The 10,126-nt window shown below is 67.0% G+C and overlaps 1 protein-coding gene across 9 annotated transcripts in view; it reads left to right on the top strand.

Annotated features, from left to right (window-relative positions):
* Positions 1–425: 425 nt before the first annotated feature.
* ADGRB1 (adhesion G protein-coupled receptor B1) overlaps positions 426–10,126 on the top strand; it is a 79,292-nt gene continuing 69,591 nt past the window's right edge. For 3 of the 9 annotated variants that reach the window (XM_064476783.1, XM_064476782.1, XM_064476781.1), the window contains exon 1: positions 431–594. The gene's annotated coding sequence lies outside the window, so the exon portion shown is untranslated. Of the gene's footprint in view, positions 595–8,525; positions 8,678–10,126 lie in introns of those variants that run through there. The other 6 variants (XM_064476787.1, XM_064476786.1, XM_064476785.1 and 3 more) reach the window with 4 other exon arrangements.

Here is a 10,126-nt window from a genome sequence, read left to right as displayed (position 1 = left end):
AGAGATTGGGGAGCGCCGGCAGCCCGGCGGGGGGGAGCAGCTCGCCTCTCTCCTCCTCCTTCTCCCCGTCCTCAGCCTCCTCCTCCTCCTCCCCGCACCGCCCCGCCCCCGGCTCGGCTCGCCCCCCCCCCCCCCCCCCCACCTCAGGAAGGGGAAAAAAGGCGAGAGGAGCGGAGCGGCGGCGGCGGCGGCCGGAGAGGCAGCGGCGGGCGCAGGCGGCGGCGGGCGCGGCGTTGGCGGCGGCCCCGGCGGAGCGAGCGCGGAGCCGGCGAGCCGGGAGCACAGGCGGCCGCGCCGCGTCCTGGCCGAGCCGGGCCGCGCGCCCCGCATCGCCCGCAGCGCGGGCATCCGGACCTCCCCGGCGTCCGGGGGACGCCGACAGGCGGGGGGGAGGGGAGGGGGCCTGCGTACGCCGGCGGGTAGCTCCCGGGGGCGTCCCGGCTAGGCCTGGAGCGGGCCGGGGGCGGCGACGACAGAAGGAGCCCCCCCTCCGGTCGGGCGCCCTGCTCGGCCGCCGGCGACGTGGGGAGCTCCTGGCGATTTGCAACTCGCCGGATCAAGTCTTCGCCAGCGGGGCCGCTGCTGCTGGGGAAGGTAAGGAAGGCTCCGGCGGGGGGCTGGGGGGAGCCGCGAGAGGGGGTGCAGCGAGGGTGGGAGGGGGTCGGGGGAGGGGCGGACGCCCGGACTTCCTAACTTCGCCGTTTGGGGCTTCGCAGCTCCGAGGTTTGCGCTCGGAGCTCGGGAGTTTGGACCCCCCCCCACGCCCCGGCCCCCTGCCTCCTCCAGCAGGGGCGACGGAATCTGCCAGCTTTCCGCGCGCCCGCACCGGGCGCGCTGAGGAGGGGGCGACCTGGACGTGGGAGAGGCTCCTCGAAGCTGCTCACCTTCCCCTAATCCACACACACGCAGCCTGGCCAGGGTGGCAGGCTGGGCTGGGGAAGACACCCCCTCCCCATCACATGCACAGACCCAGGGCAGGCTGGGGAAGGCGTTCCCGTTGTGTCCCCAACACATACAGGCACTGTCAGGGGTCCTAGGGAGCCCCAGATGTGCCCCACAGCCACACACAGACTCAGGTAGGTTCAGGAGAGACACCTCGGCGTGTCCCCTTCCCCTCATCACACCCAGAGCCCCTACAGACCTTGTAGGGGCCGAGATGTCCCCCCCACCCCACCCCGCACAGCTTCTCGCTTGCAGCCTCGCCGTGGACCCAGCCCTGGCGGTGGACGCTGCTCCGGGGTTGTTTTCGCCCAGACCGGGCGGAGTGCCGCCCCAGCGCTAGTCCGCCCCCCTCCTCACACATAATCGCCCTGGCTCGTTCTGTTCTGCTCTTCTTTTCCACTCGCTTGGACAGGCCGCGCGGATAAGCCGCTCCGAACTTTGCGTCGGCTCTGCGCCCTCTCGGCGCCAAGCACCGAGGCCAGGCGCTGGGCACTCCTCGGTCTCCACCCCCAGTGGGCAGAGGCCGCCGTCCCTCCGCGGCCGCCGCGCTCGCTTGGAGCCGCACGGAGCTGCCTCGAGGAATGAGCGTGTCCCTCGCCCCCTCCTGGGCAGGCTGGGACCCTGGGCCCGGCCAGGCGTCCTCCCCACTAGTCCCCGGCCCCCTGGGCAGGGCTGAGCGCGCCTCGGGCCTGCCTCGGGAGGGAGCGGCAGAGCTGAAAATCGCCGCGAAGCGAGGTGTCTGGGAGGGCTTGTCAGAGGCTGCGGCTTCCAGCCCCGGCACCTCTGCCGGGCCGCGGGTGGTGCCTGCTGGGTCACTTCTCAGGCAGCCCAGAGGGAGCAACCAGTCAGACACCCAAACCCCGGCCCGCTGGGCACCTTACCCTTCCCACTTTTATTTTCGGCTTCCAAGTTTCTTGAAGCGCAGGGAGCCAGGATGGGACTGGACCAGTCCTAACCCACCCCTCCTTCAGCACCTTTTCCCTCCGCGCGCTCCCCATCACGTCCCATTCCCCCGGGTCTGGGCCGGTGATTCCTTAGCTGCAATTTCCGATTAGTGGAAAGGTGTGCAGGTGTGTGGGTGGGCAGGGGGCGCGCACCCCCGCCCCAGAGGAGCTGCTTGGAGAACGTGCTGGGGAGGGGACTGGAAGGTCTGTGCTCCCCAACCCACCCTCGGGACCCAAGGAGACCCTCCCCCAAGACACAAACACACGCCCCCTCCGAGCAGCGGCCGCGCGGGCGGGGGCGGGGGGGACCTGGAGGCTAGGGTCCCTTTTCAGATCCAGGAGGTGGTGTATTATGCTTGGGGTCTGAAGAGGCAGCCATAGCGTCTGGTAGAACCAGAAGCTTTCCGTTCCTTGGAGGACCCCGCCGCCACAGAGGCAGCGAGGGAGGTCGAGGGAGGGGGCCGCTCCCTCCTCACCGCAGGCGGCAGCGAAACTCTGCCTCCGGACTCCTGGGTGCCGCCAGGTCCGGCTTTGAGCACCCAAGCAAGGTCAAGCAGGCGAAGGAAGGGGGCGGGAGCTCCTGGGCTCGCCCCTGCCCGCGCAGAGCCGGAACCTTGGGAGGGCGTGTGGGCTGCCCGCCGAGTCAGCCCCAAGCGCCCGCCGCCCGCGCCCCGTCCCCGGAGGCGGACGTTGCGCGCGTTCCGGGATCCCGGAGCGCCCTGCGCCCGGCCCCTCGCCCTTCCTCCCGGCTCGCTCGCTGTTGCTGGGCGCCGCTTTCAGACTTGTTGCGCCTGAACCTGGGGGGCAGGGGGCCGGCCTGGCACCTCCGGAGCCCGGGCGGTCGGGAGCCGAGCGTGAGGCCGGAGGGAATGCGCCAGGGCAGCGCGCGGCTCTGCAGGCGGGCGCGGCGCGGAGGCTGGAGCGGGGAGTTTGCCGCCTCCGATCCCGGAGAAGGGCGCTTGTTTCCGCCGCGCTCCCGCGCGGGGGCGGAAAAGACAATCGTCGCCCCTGGCATCACGCCGCACTCCTGGACCACGGGCCGGGAGGGGACACATTCGAGTTGTCGAACCCTCCCTTGTACGCAGGCTCCGGTCCCTCTCGGGCCTCGGTGGCCGCGTCCGTGAAATGGGGGCGAGGGTGAGGCTCTCGGAGCCTTTCCGGCTCAGGCCCTCGGCGCTCGTCCCGACATCCAACGTGCTGGGCCCGCAGCGTGCTGGATCTGCAGCGTCCAGGCCGCCCGGGTCCGGAGGCAGCTGGGCGCCTGCGGACGCACGGCCCCAGGGGCCCGGCACAAGGCGGCCGCGGCAGGGCCCGCAGAGCTGCGGGACGCGGGCAGCCTCCCCTGGCGTCCTCGCCCCCTGGCTGGCCCGCCCGGCCCGGCCCGGCCCGGCCCCGCCTCCGGAGCGGGTCCTGGGGCCCGAGCCCGCCCCCTGGGGAAGCCTCCGGCTCCGGCCCGGGCCACGGGCGCCGGGCTGCGGCGGCGGTGGCGGAAGGCGGCGCGCTGCCTCGTTCAGCCGAGAGAGGGCGCCGGCGCCACCGGCCGCCTGCCCGCCCCTTCCGCCTCCTCGGCGGCCCAGGCGCCCGCCCCATCCTGGGCAGCCCCGGGCCCCCACCCTCTTGCCCGTCCCTGAGCTCCCCTGCCAGGGCCCAAGCGCGGTCCCAGTCTCTCCCCACACTCGCCTGCACCCGAGCCCCATGAATAGGCGAGAGCAAGCGCATTTGTGTACATGTGTGCCACGCGTGCACGTGCGTGTCCGCTGGCAGGTTACGGGCATGTGTGGGCAGGCAAGCAAACTGCCACATATGTGTGCGTGGCATGGCTCAGGACTTCTGTCAATGTGCGCCCTTGAAGGCAGTATTTAATCCAACCACGTTTTACCTGTGGCATGTCTGTGTCTGGCTGTGTGCAAGACTTGAAGACCTGGGAGCAAAGCTCTAACCCTCCCCAACCAAGGCCCTAAACCTGGAGGGTTTTGTTAACCCCATCCAACAGCAAACCCACACTATCCCATTGTTCTCTGGAACCCTTGGCCTCCAGCCTCCGTGGCTGCAGCTGTGCCATCGGACAGAGCTGTGATTTCTGGGCAAATACACGGCTGGATACCCTTGTGCACAGCCAGTGTGCACAGACTGAACGTGTGGGTGCGCGTGTATACACACTGACCTGGGATGCAGCATGGGAGAGGCAGAGGGCATGCCCCACCCAGTGTGAAGGCTGGTGGGAATTCAGGAGGAAAGAGACCCTGATTGGCTCAGTGAATGGGCCCTGGAGGTGGAAGACAGTGGCCTGAAGGAGTCCAGAGGTGGGGCTCCGTGAGAGCCCTGCACAGGGAAATGATAGCTAAGCCAGGACCCTCCAAAGAAGGATTGTGGTGAGGGTGAGGAGGGTCTCTGGAGGGAGCAGCCAAGCAAAGGCCCTGTGGCAGGTGAGACTACAGGTGTAAGGCATAGACAAGAGCTGGAGAGGAGGTGAATGACAGGACCGTCCAGGGCTTCAGAGGGAACCAGGCCAGCTACAGAGCCCTGCAGGCCTCTGGCTATGTCCTGGGAGTGGTGGGGGGCATGGACGGGGTGGTCTTAAACAGAGGTAGTGACTTAGCCTGATGGACATACCAAAGAGATGGTGGGTCCCCCACAGTGAGGTGCACACCGAGTGGCCCAGGGCTGCCCTGACCCACACCTGCTCTGGACTCCAGATTTCATTCACCACCACAGAATGGCCCCCACCTTTCACCACCCACGACCCCCATCAGTGTGCACTGTGAACAGACCCACAACACAGCACACGTATCCCACAAAGGCAGGGATGCGCAGAACAGAACGCAGGTGCGCACTACCCTGGAATCTGGGCCCCGTGGTGGATGCTCATGACCCAGGATGTGAGGTCTCTCCAAGGACACTGGGGCTGCAGGGCACTGAGAGAGCCCCTCTTCCCACCCACCGCCCATTTACAGTTGTTGGAAAAGCAAGGCCTGAGGGGGGAAGAGCTTCAGCTGGATCTCCAGGTCCCCGCCTCATCCTCAGCACAGCTGCAGGGGACAGAGGCACAAGCCCCTCTCCCCACAGGGAGACCCTAGGGCCCGTGGACGCAGCTGGATGTGAGCCCCTGGTTTCAGATCTCCTTCTGCCACGGGACCACACGGAGCCTTCCCTGCACCGCCGTCTGCTCCTTCCTCACAGGGGAGGGGCTCCCCGACAGAGCCTGGAGCACGCTAGGGGGCTCCTGGTGGCCTGCCCCGCCCCTACCCCTCCTTTGCTTTCCTATTTCACCTCTGCTAACTGAAAAGTGACAAGTGATGAGAGCAGCAGCAAGGGGCTTGAGTGCAAAGGGGGTCTCCTTCCCAGCCCAGACCCCAGGTCCTCCTGTAAATGGGTCCCGTTGTCCTTCCAGAAAGTTCTGTGCCTCCACAAGCAAACTGCGTTTGTCTTATAAGTGCTTTAGACGAATGGACGTGTTCTGTGTGCAGCAGGGGCACCTGGCTCATCCCCCACCCCACCATTGCCCTACCCCAACACCCTCTCACCCCCAACACCATCTCACCCCCCACCATCTCATCCCCACCCCATTCCCCACTGTTGCCCTGTCCCCGACTCCCACCATTACCCACCATCACCCACCCCCCACCAACTCACCCCCCACTGCCCCCACACCACCTCACCCTCACCTCCCATCTCCCCCCGCACCCTCACTCACCTCTGGCTCTCCATTATGTTCCTGCTGATCCCACCACCCACCTCCCTGCCCACGGGGTCTGTGGGTATCCTCGAGGGCTCACTTGGAGGGAGTGCAGATGGGGTCCCCAAGGCCCACGGGGCCCTGCTGGGTGACTGTGGGTCCCAGAGAAGCCTCCAGGGCCTGTGATTTCCAGAGGCTCAGAGGCTCTGGGTGGACGGCGCGCTGGGACCCCGGCTGCCCCCGTCCCCTCCCAGCCGTGGCAGCTCTGGGCTTGTGGACTTTCAGTTGAGACTGGATGGAAAAATAGCTGCAGTCAGGAGACCCGAGGCGCCGGCGAGCGGGGGCCTAGGAGCCCTGTGGGCCACTCTGGCGGCCTGGCCGAGCCGCCCATCCAAACCTGGCCGGGGGTGGAGGGGGCCCGCCGAGCCCCGGGCCCACCCTGTGGAGCCAGCGCCCCGAGCCCGCCCGAACCCCCTCCCGTTTGGCGTGGGGACTTGGTGCAGAGCTTCTTGCTGCCCAGAGGCTCAGAGACGCAGGCCGGGGAGCGCTGCCGCCCCACCACAGAGTGCCGTGCTGGGAGCTGTTGGGGTCCCCTGGGCCAGGTGCTGGTGACGCCCAGTTGTCCCAGTTGTCCCAGAGGAACGACAGGGGTTTCAGGACGTGAGAGAGAGCCCTCCATCACCTGCTGTCCCTGCTCCCGGCCCGAGCCCTGACTGTCCCAGTCCCCCTTGACTGGGGTCACCTTTAGAATGGTTTCCTCTCAACAGCAGCACGCGCACACACACACACACACCCTGCAATGCACTCTGCCGCCTGTGCACACACTCCCTCACTCCCACGCCGCCACACTCACACACACACTCACACACACACGTGCAGATGTGCCCCAGCTCACTTACACGTGTCCCTCCGTCCCAGCCGAAGGCCCCCAGCCCTGCTCCTGGCTGCTGGGTGGGCCTCCGCCCCGGAGCTCAGCCTGGGCTGCAGGTCCAGCTTGTCCTGTCTCCACCCTACCCGGCCTGGCATTTGGGACACAGCTGGTGGTGGCCCTGAGTCCCAACTGGCCCACACTCTCTCTGTCAACCTCCCTCACCCCAGCTGTCCCGGGGAGAGGGGAGAGGGCACCCCACAGGTGTTGGGGAGGCCCAGGTCAGAAGCCTTGGTGCCTCTGGGTACCAGGGACCGGGGCCTTCCCTGCCTCTCTTGGGACTGGCAGTCCTAATGCAGCCACTGGTGCGGATGGGGCGGGTACAGGGGGCGGCGGGAGCCTAGGGACCTGGGCTCCACGAAGTGCGTCCGGGCGAAATGCCTCCTTACTCCGCGCTCGCCCCAACACCGTGCTGTCAGGCCCTCTGCCGTCGCCGCCTGGCCAGGCCTGCACAGCTTCCCCGGGGCCTCAGTGCTGTCTGCTCGGTGGCCGGGCCCCTTCCTGACCTCTGCCTCTCATCTTGCCACCGTCCTCACACCCTCCCCGTGACCTTGGATGAGCCCCTCTTCCTGGGGACCTCAGGGACAGATCCAGGCATGCGGGGTAGCGTCACTTATAGTCCAGGGGCTGGGCAGGCGTGGAAGCTGCATCTCCCTCTCAGGGCTCAAGGGCTTGACCTGGGAGCAGGGGGACACGGAGAGGAGGGCAGTGACCTATGTCACACCCAGAATTTCAGGAGCCTCCTGTCCTCATGAGAGTGCCCTGCTCCCACGGGATGCCCCAGCGGATGGGACAGACGCTCTCACTGTCCCCACCTGGGGCTCTCTCCCGAGAGCGTGTTGTGTGCATGCATGTGTGCAAGGATGTGTGTGCACTCTCGGGGACACAGGATGCCGTGGGAGCTTGGAGGAGAGCACGTCTGCTCTTGGGAGGCCCCGGCAGGCTCAGACAGGACTTTCTAGGGCAGCCCTGAGTCCTGAAGGACAGGTGGGTGTTTGCCAGGCAGAGGGTGGGGAAGCCCAACACAGGGCGTGGCCTGAGCAAAAGCCTGAGCGCATGGGCGTCTTCAAGGCCTGCAGGTGTTTGGGGTGACAGGACCCTGAGCAAACAAAGGTGTGAGGAGGGTGAGGGTCTGTACGGGGGGCCTGGAGCAGAGCCAGCGCAGGACGAGGCCCCTCCCTCCACGCTCCAGCAGCTGACCTTCCGGGGTCCTTTCTCTCTCCTCCTGGGCAGCTCCATCTGACTTCCAGCCAGATTCCCCTGAGGGCCCCTGTGCCCAGGCGGACGGGCAGGGGAAAGGCGGGCAGGCATGGTGGGTGTGGTGAGCTTCTTGGGGGGCCTGGCCCTGCTGGCAACCTAGCCCTGCCAAGTGCCCTCTCCCTGCCCGCTGGGGATACCTCACTGGTCTGCCCCCACCTCTCTGTTGTGAGTGGAATATGGCCGGGGCCTCCTTAGGGTAGGCCTGGGACACCCCACAGTCAGCCAGGGGGTCAGGGGCCTGGTCGGCTGGCACAGGCTGGGAGTAGGGGCAGGTGGCGGCTGTGGAGATGGGGGGCAGGCTGGTCTGACGCCCCACCGGGCTCTGTGCTCATGAAGGGAGGCCTGCCTGGGCTTCCCGGCTCCTCCTCGCCACCGCAAGCCCCTTAGACAACTTAGACAGGTTGTGCTGGGCCTGTGATGGGGTCTCCGGCCAGGGCTGCCTTTGCCTCCCGGAGATGAGCTGCCTCCCCTGTTACCGCCCAGGGAGGCTCCCAAGCAGGGAGGGCAGGCTGCAGTGGGCAGGGTGGCCAGGGACCCCTGGGCAGCCTCTCCTGCTGGCTCTCCCAGCCCTGAGCACCCGCCAGCCCCCTGGGCCGCCCTCAGGGCCGCGAGCGCCCACCTGCCCCTCCCCCAGTGCAGCCTTCCCCAGACACACAGGCGGGTACTGTTCAGAGAGCCAGGCAGGACAACAGAGTGCCTTTTGTGGCTGGTGTCTGGGGAATGCCATTGGCGGCCTGGGGTGGGTGGGGAGGGGACGGAGTCAGGGACTGGGTCGGGTCTGTGCTCTGGGCCAGGCCAGGGAAGGGTCCGACAAACTGAGGTGAGGCTGGAAAATCCCAGAGCCCAAGGGGCCAGTGTCCAGCCCACACCCTTGTTGTCCAGCGGAGAAACCAAGGCAGGGGGCGCTGATGGTGTGCACGTGCATGGGTACGTCTGGGATGGTGGTAGGAGGTGGGTGTGGCCTCCTGCTGCAGACGAGGCCCCTGCCAGCTGCAGCGTGGGGCCGATACGGCTCCTACCCCGTGGGAGCCCTGTGAGGTCGGAGACCCGTCCTGGTGTGCGATCCGCGCTCAGTAAACCAGTCATCGCCTCCCTCCCTCGTCGCTGTGGCTCCAGCTCCTTGTCCCCTCCTGGCAAGGCCAGCTTTCTGAGGTCCCCCACCCCTCACCCTGCAGACTCTGGGAGGCTGTGTGGCAGGTTTTTTGGGGCGGAGGCTGACCAGAGAGGGGGCTGGACACCTGGAGAGCCTCCTGGCTGCAGGACATTTTGGTCCTGAGAACGTGATGGGAGAGGCATCTGGGTGCTTGGGTGCTCATTGGTTACTGTCCTTGGGAACACAAGAGGGGCAGTGGGTGATGGACACTGCAGTGACCTATGTTGGCATATGGGAAACCAGGGACCAGACAAGGGGCCTGCGGCTTGGGGGGACAGTCACCCAGTGAGCAACTCTGGAGAGGAGTGCCCAGTGACCACGCTGAGCCCTGACCCTGAGTCACAGCCCATGAGCCTCCTCCACCCCTCACCTTTGGTCAACAGGCTGGCAGAGTTTTGACCCCAGCAGAGGCCTGGGTGCTCGGTGTGGCTGAGGGGAGGGGGTGTGAGCCAGCTCGGGGAACCCAGCGCAGAGGACGCCACAGGGCAGATGCTGCGGGAGCTGCCGGAGGTCCCCCACGGTGGGTGTGGAGCCAGCCAACCGCTGGCCTGGCCCTCCTTCTCTGAGGCCCTGCCTTGGGCTCCTTGGGGCTCCATCCTGGACATTGGGATCCCCCTAAACGGTCTTCTGCAGGCAAGCCCTCCTCTCCCGGGCCTGGTCCCTGTCCCACTGCCCCGTACGTCCCAGTGAGCACACGCTGAGCCCAGCTCTCCTCCTGCCATGAGCCTTGTACAGGTGTGCTGCACATGTACACAGCACGTGCATATACAGAGACACGTGCACCTACACGTATGTGCTTGCACACGCAGTACACACACGTCTGCAGCTCAGCAAGGGTCCCCACCACCCATCGCCCACTTGCCCAGCTGGGAGCCCAGTGATCTCCATGACCCTGTCTCTCCTCTGACCCCATCCTGACATCACACAGGGTTCCCCCTGCCCGCACCTGCCTCATCCGAGTCAGAGGGATCCCCCCAGTGAAGACCAGGTCCTGCCCTCCTCATCCTAGGATCCTGCCCAAGGAGTCAGGTGGGAGCAGGGGCTCCCCAGCACGCCCTCACCCCATGCTAGCTCTGATTACCCACGCCTGGGATGGACTCGACTTGTTAGCCTCCAGCACTGCTGTGTGGCCTGGGGCCTCACAGGGGTGTACCCTGGCCCAAGCCTTGGAGGGGCCTCTGAGGCGTTTATCCAAGGCCCTGCTGCGTGTTTCAGGAAGGCAG

Source organism: Camelus dromedarius, chromosome 20 (assembly GCF_036321535.1).
Source record: "Camelus dromedarius isolate mCamDro1 chromosome 20, mCamDro1.pat, whole genome shotgun sequence".
NCBI classification, from domain to species: domain Eukaryota; kingdom Metazoa; phylum Chordata; class Mammalia; order Artiodactyla; family Camelidae; genus Camelus; species Camelus dromedarius.
Note: the sequence above shows the minus strand (reverse complement) of the source record. Positions and strands in the feature narration are given on the sequence as shown.